General features: G+C 45.6%; 1 protein-coding gene and 1 non-coding gene across 2 annotated transcripts in view; both read right to left on the bottom strand.

Annotated features, from left to right (window-relative positions):
- The window catches only part of LOC138242765 (zinc finger protein 850-like), a 409,608-nt gene that overhangs the window by 41,728 nt on the left and 354,020 nt on the right, over window positions 1-13,860 (bottom strand). The window lies entirely within an intron of this gene.
- Window positions 3,571-3,643, bottom strand: trnaf-gaa (transfer RNA phenylalanine (anticodon GAA)). Its single transcript has one exon. It is a non-coding gene; the product is annotated as a tRNA-Phe (tRNA).

Genomic DNA, 13,860 nt, shown 5'->3' with positions numbered 1-13,860 from the left:
CAACTTATACTTACCTGGCAGGGGTGATACCTTAATCATCCTGTAGGTGGAGTAGTTGGATTGTTTTCTTGTTTTGTGGAAGCAGTGTTTGTTTTGCAGTTTACGAAATGACAACTTTTGGATCCCGCAAGAATGTTGTGCGTTTTGAGCTTTTGGATGACCTCTTCATGGATTGCATGCAGTTCAGCAGAAAAGTGTTGCAGAAGGAACTTGGCTTTGAACCTTGGCACTTGGATTTCATCTTCGCTTTCCCAGGTCAGAAAGCATTTGAGGTTGTTTTTGTGTGACGTCACGCCACACCTATTCTCTGTTTGAACAATGTGTGGATGTGTTTGAGGCAAAAAGAGGGAAAGTTCCTGCCCTTGAGAAGATCAACTTGCAGCCTCTGACACAGAGAGAGAGGAAAATGGTGCATGTTGTTATGTTCTCGGATCTGGCAAGGACGGAGGACATTCACACCTGGCTTAACCAGTACTGCACCGTCCACCATGGAACTGAGGTTAGAGATGTTGACGGTATAAAAACAGGAGCAAGGAAATCCAAGGTTCGCTTGCTACCGGACAATGTAAATGGAGGCTTAAGGCACCTGCCCTCTACAATCCGGCTGGGCGCCTGCAATGGCTATGTTTTTTATGTGGGACAACCAAAGGTGTGTCGGTGCTGTGGGACACCTGGCATCGTCCTGCATTGATAAATGCTGCAAGACCTGTGGCAAACAGGGACATTTAGCCTCTGACTGTTCAATGCTGCCAAAGTGCAATTTATGTGGCTCGAAAGGACACGTTTTTAAGAACTGCCCTCACGCCTACGCCAATAAACTCAAAATGAGAAAGGATGAGGCAGTGCTTGTTTCAGCCAAACCGGCCCGAAAATCCAAAGCAAACAACAAGTAAAACAAAGAACCCTTGTTGGACAAAGACTCTCAGCCTCCAGCCAGGATCAGTCCTGCTGTGCTCCGGGGCCGGTGGAAGAGAAATCCACTACGCCCCCACAACCGCAGACTGCTCCAGACAAGCATGAGGGTTTGAAAACCCCAAAGAACAGCGAGGACCCCTCCCCCACTCCTGCTCCTCAGAACGAGGGCCAGTGTGGGGCCCCCCGGTGGAGCGGGTCCAGCGAGGATACCCAGGATTCAGCGGAGCTGCTTTTCTCAGACTCTGCAAGTGCTACAGATGTCCTCCTCTCCTCCATCCAGTCCATCACGGAGGATCTGCAGCGGCTGGTGGGTGAGGGGGAAGAGGAGACTGGTGCATCGGCTGCACCCCTTTCCCGTCAGTGCTCCCAGGAGCTGGACTTGAGGAAAAGGAAAAATGACTCTGTTTTCTCCCTGAGCGAGGAGGAAGGAGAGCATGGTGATGGGGAGAGCTGGAACCCCTCCACCCCTCCCTCTACCCCCTTCCTTGAAATGGACTCCGTGAACGCTTTTACTGCTGCCACCCTGATGAAGGCTCATTCAGAGGATGGCTGGCAGGAAATTGGTAAGAAGAAAAAGAAAAGAAGAAGGTAACAGGTGAGACAGAAGAGAAATGTGTTTTGTAAAGACTGGTTCCACTTTCTTATGTAATACAGCTCTAAACATAATTTCTCTTAACACCAGAGGTATCAATGACAGAGTTAAATGCCAGTCTGTCTTTGATTACCTCCAGCAGAGAGAAGGAGATGTGTTGATATTGCAGGAGTGTGCTTTAGCCTATCAAGAGAGGTATAAAAGCTTTGAAGATAGGTGGGATAAAGGGCCTTCTGTTTGGTCAGGGGACAATAACAACAGAGCCTCTGGCGTGGCCATTCTTTTCAAAGGACGGGCATTCAAACTGAAAAGTATTCAGAGGGTCATAGATGGCAGGTTGCTGTGTGTGGATGTGGAATGGGGGACCGTTAACCTGCGGCTAATCAATGTGTATTGTCCTAGTGACGTGGGAGGAAGGGTGGAGCTACTCAAGGCACTCTCTCCCCTATTGTTATGTAGCACAGACGTGATAGTGGGAGGGGATTTTAATTGTATCTTAGAGCACACAGACAGGCAGTCTAGCTCTCCGATAAAATTGGATTCCAGCTCACTGCCCCTGCAAAACTTAGTTCAAGACTTTAAACTCTCAGACACATATAGATGTATATATCCCACAACAGCAGGATATACATGGTCAGGGAGGAATAGCAGCTCCAGAATTGACTATTGCTTTGTCTCAGAGAGAGTGAAAGTTGTTGGGGTCACTCTTCAGCCTGTCTTCTTCTCAGATCATCAGGCTTTAGGGTGTAGAGTGGAACTCCAGGGCAGAACTGTCTTTGGCCCAGGCCTCTGGAAACTCAACACAAAGCTGCTAGAAAACGAGGGGGTAGTGGCTGTCCTTGCAGTGTTGTACGGGTCAGTAGGAGAGTGGTGGGAGGAGGTGAAGGTGAGGACAAAGGCCTTTTTCATGGCTGAGGGAAGGAAGGCTGCTGCCAGACGGAGAGGAGTGCTAGCCAGGAAACAGAGGCAGCTGCAGCGTCTCTACACGATGCTGCACGGTGGCTTCGATGTGCTTGAGGATATCACCCTTTTAAAAAAGGACATCCGGAGCATAGCCGAAGAAAGTAGTCGGGGAGTGCTGTTAAGAAGCTGAGTGCAGTTCTTGGAAGAAAATGAGAAGTGTACTCGCTTCTTTTTCAGGAAAGTGGTAGGCTCCAAGTCTGTCATGGAAAGTGTAGTTGATGAGGAGGGAAGAGAGAGTACAGAGCTTCTTGTCACGGACGTCCAAGGGGCCTAACCGTGGGGAGCAGGAGGGCGGAAAAAGACCCATATGCGTAGCGGCGAGACGGGAAAAAGGCCCAGGCTCATTAGTGAAAGAGTTCAGGAATGCCGTATAGAAACCTGTGCCCTCAGGGAGCGGACGTGGGGCGCCCTGGTGCTAGGCGGGTCTCAGGACATCCGAACGTCAGTGCTGAGCGAGGACAGAGGCCACTCCAAGCTCTTCTAGGTTTTCTTCAATGACTTACTAAGGATCTTCTTCACATTCACCCATGCAGGCGAAGCCAGTTACACCAAAGCAAACGCAGGAAAGTGCAATTCAAGCAGAGACCAGGAGGGACTTGTTTACACCGAGAGTGGTTGGAGAATGGAACAATGCGCCCAGCCCTGTTGCTGGAGCCGATTCTTGATGAGATCTTGGGCTCACTAAGAAGCCCCCGCTGGATGCTAATCTTTCTGTTGTTCTTGCAGGTCCTGCGCTGCTTTTGAGCCGACAGAGCTCGTCCTGGTCTGTCGGCACAGCCCAATTGCAAATGATCGGCTCCGCGTACAGAAGGAACGTGCGTTTGGTACAAGAGTGCATGAAGGCACCGGAAACACATTGGGAACAAATGACCGGTCGCTCAAGACCTCTGTGAAGTACAGGAGCGTGCAAAACGAGGCTGTTTCCACCCGGTCTCAAACCGGGAACATTTCGCGGGTTAGGCGAACGTGATAGCCGCTACACTACGGAAACCTGCAGGGACCGCTGCTGGTGTCTCGCTTGCGTTTCGGGCTGAGAAAGGGAAGCGTCACTTTAGGCAGGGGGTGCTGGAGAGAGGAACCAAGGGCGCGATGAAACAAAATGCCGAAACCCAGGATCAAACCAGGGACCTTTAGATCTTCAGTCGAACGCTCTCCCAACTGAGCTATTTCGGCGGTGTGCAGAGCCCACAGCCACCTGCTCCAGCCTTCCTGTGTTGCGGCATGAGCGCACCAAGAGGAGCGGGAGAGTGTTGCAGGAACGTCACTCAGAAGGAAAGCCACCCAGCTGCGCCCTCTGAGCTCTGTCCAGCGCATCTTCCTCGCATGGACTCCTGCCTGCGACGGGCAGGAAACAATTAGCAAGAACAGAACGACACCCCATGGGTGTCTCATGACCACACCTTAGGTTGTGACACGTGCAGGTGTGAGGGGTTGCCGGGCTACTTTGGAGCAGAGCTTGGGCGGTGGGGGGGCGGGAAAGCAGACAAAGAGGTGACACCTCAAGGTCTGCATGATCACAGCTCTCCGCCGCCCCAGGCTTCCGCTCGATAAGCTACTGGACACACCCGCCCCTCCTCACACAGACCGTGGAAAAGCCCCCGAGTGGGAGGGCTCTCTCTTCCTCCCAGGAGCTCTTGGACACGACGCACAGACAGAGTGTGGGGAGCCGCCGCCTGCAAACACGGCTCCAGACAGGACTCCACTCCGCAGGAGCCGCAGAGCAGAGGAGATGGGGGCAGCTTAGCTCCTGTGCAGAGACCTGAGCTGTTGTTGCTGCGGACGCTGTCTTTTCTGCACTCGGGGTAGGAGTGAATGTTGAGTTGCCCTTAGAAATGAAGCAGAGCACTTCAACGGCACGGGTGTGTGTGTGTGTGCGTGCGCCCTGGTGATTCTGGGAGACAGATCGAACCTGGGCTAAAAGAGAAGGCTTAGCCCTCTTCCATTTGCTAGTTCAAAGTTGTACAACCCATTTGTATCTGCTAGGCGGCACAGTTGTCGTGCACAAAGAACGCTTTGAAAAGCGTCAAAAGCAAGTCATTCCGAGTTGGTCGTTTGTGTTTTCGAAATGCTGAATTGCTGCTAAATGCTGAAATGATCTCACAGCTCCTCGGTTGTTATTTCTGCTCCGTAAAGGAATCACAGCATGCGTCGCCTTCCAGCCCAGCGGCCCAGTGCTGAGCTTAGTCAATGCGATTCAGCTGCTTCCAGTGCCTTTATTGGAGTGCGCTGATTGACCGTGCTCTCTCTCCAGAGACCAGCACGCCTGTCATGGACGGAGCAGGAAAGGCGGCGCCACATTCTACAGCCCTCTCCACGCAATCGACAAAATCGGGCTACTGAAGTGGAGAAAATCGCCTCTCCAGAAAGTGCAAATATCATCTTGGAGAGTATAAATCCTATTGCCGAAGGTCAGCCCTGTCTACCAGAGTAACCCTCCCTCCTCCTGCAGCGATGATCAGCTCGTCTCACATGCGAGAAGTCTTCGGTTGGAAACAAGCTCCCCCTCTTCTCGCGCGTTTTGCACATTCGAGTGGTTTTAATGCGGCTCCTTCGTATGGTGCTGATCTTTTGGAAAGCAGGAGGCAAAACTGACACATTCCCATACCGGGAGTATGGAGTTTTCAACCCGGGCCGCCTGGGTGAAAACCAGGAATCCTAACCGCTAGACCATATGGGAGCACACAACCCCGCTGTTCTGGGCATCATGCAAGCAAACTGCATAAATATGAGAAAACACGCAAGAGAGTTGTCACTCAGAGTGTCGAAGGGTCGATGTATACTGGGGCTCAGTTGAAATGCAACATCAGGACTTTTCCGAATTATGTCACACGAAGAGAGCACAGCCTTTTCCGCCCTGTCACGTGTGTATCGGTAACTCGCCGTGGTCGTATAGGGGTCAGTACTTTGCGTTGTGGCCGTCCTGATGTACCCCGGTCTCCCGCGTGACAGGTGGGGATACTCGCCACTATACTAACGAGGAAGACATCGCTCTCTGCTTAGTGTGCAAAACACTTACTTGCAGCATTGTGGGTGCTGTGGTTTAAATGCAATTGGTTTGTGAACAGAATACCCTTATCCCAGTGCATTGTGCCACATTAAATAAACCCACGAGAAAAAGAGATTCAGAACGCAAAGCTGTGTCAGTGTTCTGTGTAAAAAATCGGTTTGAACATCACGGGAGCTGTTTTTAATAAGCTGCTGAGTAAAGAATATTGTAGCATTTACAGGTTCTTTTCAGAACAAAGGACGAGTGGAGACGCGATTAACAAACAAGCGCTTTGTTATTAATACTCACACTTTGTTATGAACACTACCATTAAAACTACCAGTTGTACTCTCACTAATGTTAAAATGAATACACTAGTAGTAGCATTAGTTGCTGCCCGTGACGTCACATACACTCTCTGTGACGAATGCGAGACACCTAGACACATACAGTGACGTGCCGGCTGTTGCCGTGGTTACCATACTTATGACTATAAACACTGGAAAAAATGCATTTAAACTGTTACTTACATACATTTATCAACTTGGAATATAATTTTATAGCTCTAGGATAGTGTTACCTAAATAATAATATGAATAATCATTGTTTAATTTCGGATTGAACATTGTTAACACTAAACGCACTATGGTAATTGATCGATACAGTCTTTATTGACTGTTTTCTAAATATTTAAACAGGGTCAAGAAAAGAATCAGTACTCACCAATCAGTGAAGTTAATCGATTATTCTATGGTCCTTCAGTTGAATAAATTGGTTGTCGATACATAAGTGATCAATGCTGTGTTGTGTGTGTTAAGCTGCTGTTGCACTGCAATTTCCCTCACGGGATCAATAAAGTATCTATCTATCTAATAATTCTCCTCCGTTCCCTCCGCGCGTCTCCCGCGGTCTCGCTCTTTGATCCCGGCGCTCTGGCTGCTCTCTGTGACGTCACAGCGCTCTTTCTGACAAAGCAGAGCTGGAGGAGACTCCTGTCCGGAGCCCGGGGGGCTTTTCTTACAGATATAAAATCTCCCCCCCCAAAAAAAAACACACCGGACTGTGAAGAGAAGCGAATCATCACAGTTGGAGAAGGAGAGCGACAAACCTAGGAATAAAATTCATTAAACAGAAAAAAAAAGTTTACATCGCAGATTATTGCGTTACAAAGCGTACCCGTGTGGAGCAGTAGAGGACAAGCACGAGTACCTGAAATAAGTGCTTTTAAGAGTTTTACACGAATCTTCAGAGTAAAGAAGGCAGGAGGATCAGACTCCTGATCCTGGAGGTTAAAATGTGTATCCTGGTTTTATTTCCACCCAGCTCTCAGTTCCATTAGTGGTCTGATGATTTAAATTAACTGTAAAACTGTTACCAGACTTAATCTAAATTGTAAATTTATAAGACTGGCTACTAATAATAAATATACTGATCAAAGTGTCAATACTGGTGTTTATAAAGTAAATACTGTAGCATTTGCAGGTTCTTTTCAGAACAAAGGACGAGTGAAGACGCGATTAACAAACAAGCATTAACACAAAACCAAACACAGGATCTACACACACATGAGGAGACTGACGGAACACGTACACATATGTAGGGTGGTAATTACCTAACAACACACTATACTTTTACAGGACTACACAGGGCACTAGAATTACTAGGACATTATTTACACAGGTAGGGTCAGCCGCTGGTCATCGTGCTGACCCTCAGACTCTCCCCGGCTACCACTCCCAGCATGCCCAGCGGTACTACGAGCGCCTAGGGGCGCTTCCTCCTCACCACCAGGCGAGGGCGTTACAATATGGACTCCCGGGAGGCTCCCATACTTCGGATTCTTGCGTTCTTATCAGAACATACTGATGCGCAAACATATTCATTACCATATTTCAAAGCATTGGAAAAATATATGTCGTACAGCAACACAAAAACAGGAAGACAAGTATCACAGCTACTATAATCGGTGTTAGTAACTTAAAGAAAAACATTCCCCCTGGCCCAAACAGTGATTCTAACCAGGAGAGAAAGGGGTGAGGCTGTAGAATGAGGCATTAAAGCACATACATAACAAGATGCATTAAATTTCTTTAACTTTACAGTATGATTTATAAGTTTATACCACAAATTACTCATATCCCCCTCATTATCAGTTTCATTCAGCCAGTTTGTATACAAAGAGGCTTCGCATTTAGATTCTTCCTCTTTCTGGGTGGTGACAGGCTTCCACATAAAAAGGAAAAAGGCTGGGCACATCAGTCCCAAGCATGTGATCCCCATCTATCCCTGTGGAGACATCACTCCTGCGCTTTGCTCAGTTCGTTTGTGACCTTTTTACAGTGGGAAGCATGAATTCAGGGCACCCTTTCCGTGACTTTCACAGCAGTCGCAGTGGTCAGCAGCCGTGGTACGGCCCCCTCCACCTGAGTGAACACCACTTCTTTTTCCTGAAGTCTTTCACCAGAAGAGTAATAACTCTTAGAAAAATCTACACATTGTTCCACTGCCTCAGCTGTGCCATTTTGCAGAACAATTCTAGCTGAAGTTGTAAAATTTCTCATTGGCCCGTTCCTGCAAAACATCTTATTATGAACAAACAAATCATAATAATAATGTGCATCTAGGGGAATCACTCCCAAGGGTAACCCCCCCTTAAAACTATATTGTTCTACCCATCAGGTTCTGCCTCTAGATAAGAGAACCTTTCCCATGAAATCATTTTTTGACCTTCATGATCCCTTCAGGGCGTACAATTAGCACAGAAGCAGCAGCTTTAGTCCACATGTTTTTCAAGCAGGATATTAACAGTATGATTATAACGAATAATACCAGACACACAAATATGTATTGAACCAGAGACCCTCTCCAGGTTCCTAGCACAGACTGTAGCCATGCACCAATGCCCCAATCATCTGGATTATAATTATGATATATATTTTTCTTCATCATAGATGTGCTTTGCTAAGTCATTAATTTGCTAATAATTGTCTAGAATACAAGTACTGTTTAGTCTTTGCTCACCTAAACAGCTGTCTATCACCCTAATAGAGAATGGCCTAAAACTGTGATTATAGCGAGGAGCATACAGTTATTTCCATTCTAATACATCTGAGTTACACTCAGACTAAAAGCAGGGCTATTTACCCATGCCAATAAACCTAAATAATCACCTCTATCAAAGGGGATTACTCCCATGAGCATCTTTTATAGCAATACAATCCCAACAGGAGCTCTGATTATTATTTGTGGCTGACTGATAAAGTATTGATTCCATATCCCCATTTATCAAAGTAAAGCTCCTTACACTTAACAGGTACAGTGTCACCCCCCCTCAGGAAGCTCAACAAACACAGAAACAGTGACAATATAATAATGTTCACTCAGTCTCTGGTGCAGTGGTTCGGTGTCAGCACAATGCGTAGATCCAGTGATCTCATCCTGTCACTCAGATGGCAGAGTCGGTAGTCAGTTGCACTTGATATGGTCCTTCCCAGCAGGGTTGCAACATCTGGCAGGGTATATCTTCCTCACCCACACCCACTCGCCAGGTATCAGATCGTGTCTTCCCTCTACTGGAGGTCTCCAAGCGTCCAGCACCTGTTCACCAGCCCCGTGCACCACTTCAATTAACAACCTACAATACTACAATAGAGAATTAGCAAATTCAACAATCCATTAGCCAAATTCATCCCTCCAGGAAGTTTCGTTGATTGGCCTGTGATGATATCAAACAGGCTCTATGACACAGTTCTGTTTGATCCAGCCCGCATCCCATGGCGTTCCATCAGTCTGATGTCTAGTCAATCTTTTCTGTTCCTTCATTCCACTGTTCCAGCAGACTGAGGGTGATCTCAGTCCATCTCACCCCGAATAATCCAGCCACAGCCTGTCTCTTGATCATAATACATGCGGTAGGGCAGTGCCCACCAAGGGCTTATCTCCATCATCAAGTGTTTGGTAGACACAGAGGCAGTGACAGCAACCCACTGGGAAAACAGATTATAAGAGCCAAGGTTGTAAACATTTGCTACTGCATGAAAGGTTTCTCAGGAGCAGGCCTTTTGAGCTGTAGCACCTGCACCTGAACTGTAGTTGAGTTCCTTTGATAAGCATCACATTGAGATACCACATAAGTGGCTACTGCTTCGAACACGGTCCCCACCCAGGTTTGGGTAACCGGCACACCATTTGACTCACACCCAGGTGTCCGACAGAGTGCATTAGTCGAGCTACAAAGGGCATTAGGATGTGAGGGCATGCAGAGCATCCAGTGTGCTGGCAGCACCACACTCTTTTCTAACCATGTCCTTTTCTCTGCTTTAGAGGCCTCAGCCTGAATATCCTGTAGCTGTCCCCTTTTCACCAACAGAGGTCTCACAGGGGTCTCAGACTCCTGTTGTACCAGGACTGTGCACCTGACAGCTACATCTGCAAAGTTGTTCCCTCGAGTTACTGGAAACATTTCTTTATTATGTGATTTAAACTTTACCAGAGCTACTTCAGTCAGTAGCTGCAAAGCTTCTAACAGTTCAGAGACAAACCCAGCATTCTTGACTGGAGTCCCTGCCATGTTGGGGAAATCCCTATTCCTTCACTGCCATCCAAAATTGTGGCATACACCAAATGTATATATACAGTCTATATAAATTGCTACAATTTTCCATTTAGCATATTTACAAGTTTCAATTAAATAGTTTCATTCGGTCTGCTAGTTCTACACCAGATTATTCACAGTTTATACAGCCAGGCAGGTAGCCTGCACAACACATAAACACGGCCCCTTGGCCACCGCATCAAGGGGTCCTGAATAATAATAACCTACCAGACGATGCCTATCTCCATGCTCCTGCACCAGCACAACGGCTCACAACCCATTTCTTTCACTTACAGACAGATTACATACAGATGATCCGTCTGAGGGAATACAGTCCAGGGCCAGTGTCTGCAAGAAAGCTTGTTTCAAAACATCAAAAACGGTTTCTGCTGCAGGGGTCAAGGCAATTTTGTCTTTAGACTGCACTACCCCCCTTAAACCAATACGTCACTGGATAAGCTCGTTCTGAGAAGGCATTCACCCTGGCTTTATCATGTAGTTGGTTTTATACTCCTTTTTTTCCTCTTTAGATCCAATACTTGGAGAAGCCCGGCCTTATGGATTCCCTAATTAGGTAAAACAATCACAATATCACATAACTCTATTGAGTTAGTTTACATAAATGCTATTTCATGCAGTAATTCCTTATAAAATGCTGCAGTCTGGGCCTAAAATAGGTCTGGGGTGTCCCCCACCCACATCAGTAGTTGAAACTGTACATCTTTTCCCAAGCAGACTGTGACAGCTTATATTTGCTTTAAACACAACCCTTGCACCCCTTCTCCTGTAGCCTCCTGTTACCCGTTAGAAAACTTTATATCACATCTTTATGCTGTTTTAGTTTAAAAACAGGACAGCTGTGCTCCTGTGTCCCCCAGTTTCTGGTTACAGTTAAGATTATTTCACTTTTATTTAAATCCTGAGATAAATTTAGGAAGGCTACAGAGGGGTTTACTAGATTAAAACTGTTAGTTCAAGCACGGCTCTCGTTTCAGCTTCTGACATGTTCTTTAATTGTGAAATCAAGCCTCTTTCTTACAATTTCTCCAAAAAACACCTTTTTTTTAGTAACTGCACACCAGCTTATTAGTAGTTTTGTCTTTGGGGTTTTATATCTCGGTATAACATTAAAGTCGCACAATAATTTCGACAAACTGGCGGCTCCCTTTTCTCCTCCTTGGGAGTCTTTTTACCTCCCGTTTGCAGCGCTCGCACTTCTGCATGCATGCTTCGCGAGTTATTAAATCAAATCTGTCTCCGCTGTCCGTAATATCAGGAAAGCATAGTTGTACATTCTTGGCAACATCAGGTTTTAACCCACTCAAGTAAATTTGTTTTATTACTGTGGAAGTATCTTCATTCACTTCCTTCTCATCGGCTAACCCCGAGTATACTATCCATAAAGCTATAAACCTTTCTGTAAAATCTGAAACATCCTCACTTCCTTCTGCTGACATGCTGTTACTTTTCTCTAATCAGTTTTCGGTGGGTAATGCTCTTTCAAAAATCTCCACACTAATTCCCACCCTTCTCCCAGATTCTCTCTTAAGGCATTCTATTTCTTCTTTTGCTGTTTCTTTTTCTGCATATATAACTTCGTTTCGTTCAGCCATTGCTTTTAGCTTTTCCATCAGAGATTTTTGCGTCTCATCTATGACATTCTGTTGAATTCTCAAATATTCCTCTAAATATTGTTTATTTTTATCCAAATGTTCATACACTTTTCTACATTCCTGTTCAGCCTAAATTCCGTCTGACATATTTCTTTTAAGTTTCACTTTGGATTAATCAAACTTTTTTTTTTCTTCACACCAAACCATTTTCACGTCTCCCACGCGCCCCGCGGAACCCCCCCAGTCGAGACAAACTGACGAACTATCACAATTCGGGAACACGGACCAGGTTCCAAATCCTGGCTTTAAACACACAGTTGAATCGAGTTACCATTTTCGGCTCTTCTGCGAGTACAGTTCTAGTTACTACCTTCAGCCGTACTGCAGTCGTGTACCAGGATGCAACACCTGGATTGTTTCGCACGGGCAGGGCGAGACGCTATTCCTTCAGCAATCCCTCCTTTTCTACCCCACCTTCACAAAACAGGCATCTAAAAACACATACACCATTAACTCATTTTTCTGTTGTACTTGCTTCAGCACCACAGCAACATGGAGAGGACAAGGGACTTTTTAGAAAAGAGGAGTCCTTACCTCTTTTTAGAAGCGGACGCCTAACTTTTCCTCTCCATGTCCGTGTGGATTAATTTAGATGGATACTTCTTCATCATTTGGGTCACGTATCCGCCAATCTGCCTCCTCCTTTTTAGAGGACGTTGTAAACCTTTAGGAACAATATGATCTAGCAACAAGGTTATGTCACTGTAATTAGGCTTAAGACAATCAAGAACAAGGCTTGGCTTTCTTCGAAATTCTTTACGGTCATCAGGCAATTTAGGAAAAGACTTAACTAATGCAAATAATTCACTAGGAGACCAACGTCAATGTACATATGCTGGAGTTCCTTCTGGACCTGTAAAAGTGCACATTGGCATTTCACGAACAAGTGAAAAGGCTTTGGCTCCGGACCGCTTTCTAGTTTCGGTGGAGACTTTTTCTTTTTAGAAGGCATGGCCATGACTTTAGCTGCAGCTTGCTGTTCTTTAGTTTCAAGACTAGTCTTTTTTGAAGCTTCCCATTATTTCTGTGATTCCTCTTTCCATTACGTAAGTATTCCAATTCACTTTCTTTCCTTTCTTCTCCTTCTCTTCTAAGTTTCCCCTTCTTCAGGAAACTTCTTTTTCCTAATTCAACTTTCCTCTGTCCATTCTGATTCACTTACAAAGATCCTATATAGTTATGGGCCCCTAATTATCATATATAAATTATGTGCAAGTTCCCGTACACCTATTACCCTAGCTTTATAGTTCATGAACATAAAACATTTTTTTTACTCTAACCCAGGCTATAATTGTTTCTCTGAATTTGTCGTACATATACTTTTGCTGGACTGCTCGGTCCCATTTTCATCTTTGAATTTTAATTTCCCATTTTTACCGATCGGTGCCTTACTTAGAACCTTATCACATCAACTACTCCGCAGAGCAAAAACCACACGTCTGTGTTAAGATAAGTTCTTTATATGAGTCCCAGACTCATCAAACCCGCGTGAGAACACCCCTGTGGCTCGCTTCTCAAACTATTAATTTTTAAGGATCACTTACTGGCGTCAGACAGCTGCCAATTCTCCAGACGCGTCTCTGGAAGGATAAACAATTTATCCTCCGAGGTTCGTCCAATTTTGCTAAAATTGTCAGGGACGGATGGAGTTTCAGCAGCCGTTCGCGTTTAGGTTTCTGATCCCGGACGAGCCCTCAAATTGTCATGGAACTATCAAGGAAGCCACAAGAGAAAGTTCTAACCTGAGTAAGGTCTTTATTTCAATATTGCAAGCCCTGCTGCCACTTCGCAAAGTGCAACCAGAGACTCAATTTGTTACAAGCAGTACAGGGTTTTTAAAAGACGATGCGCTGTAAAAAAGCTCAGCGCTTTGTCCCTTTAAAAGTTCCCCTTTCCATAAGAGAAAACAGATTACATCAAAAAGCGAGAGAAGAAGCAATAAGATTTGTTATTCAAAGCTAATCAGTTACTTTCAGCTAATTCTAATGACCCAGACAGCATATATTGTTTTGGTACATTGTCTTCTAAAGTAACCTAAACAGTGTACTTTGTTGATGCACTGTTTTCTAAAATTCTGCACGTACTGTAGCACAGCATTTACATCCTTGAAATATATTAACTTAAAGCACCAATATAC

This window comes from Lepisosteus oculatus, chromosome 14, assembly GCF_040954835.1.
Source record: "Lepisosteus oculatus isolate fLepOcu1 chromosome 14, fLepOcu1.hap2, whole genome shotgun sequence".
Classification (NCBI taxonomy): Eukaryota; Metazoa; Chordata; class Actinopteri; order Semionotiformes; family Lepisosteidae; genus Lepisosteus; species Lepisosteus oculatus.
The sequence above is the reverse complement of the archived record's forward strand: the minus strand, read 5'-3'. Positions and strand labels throughout refer to the sequence as shown.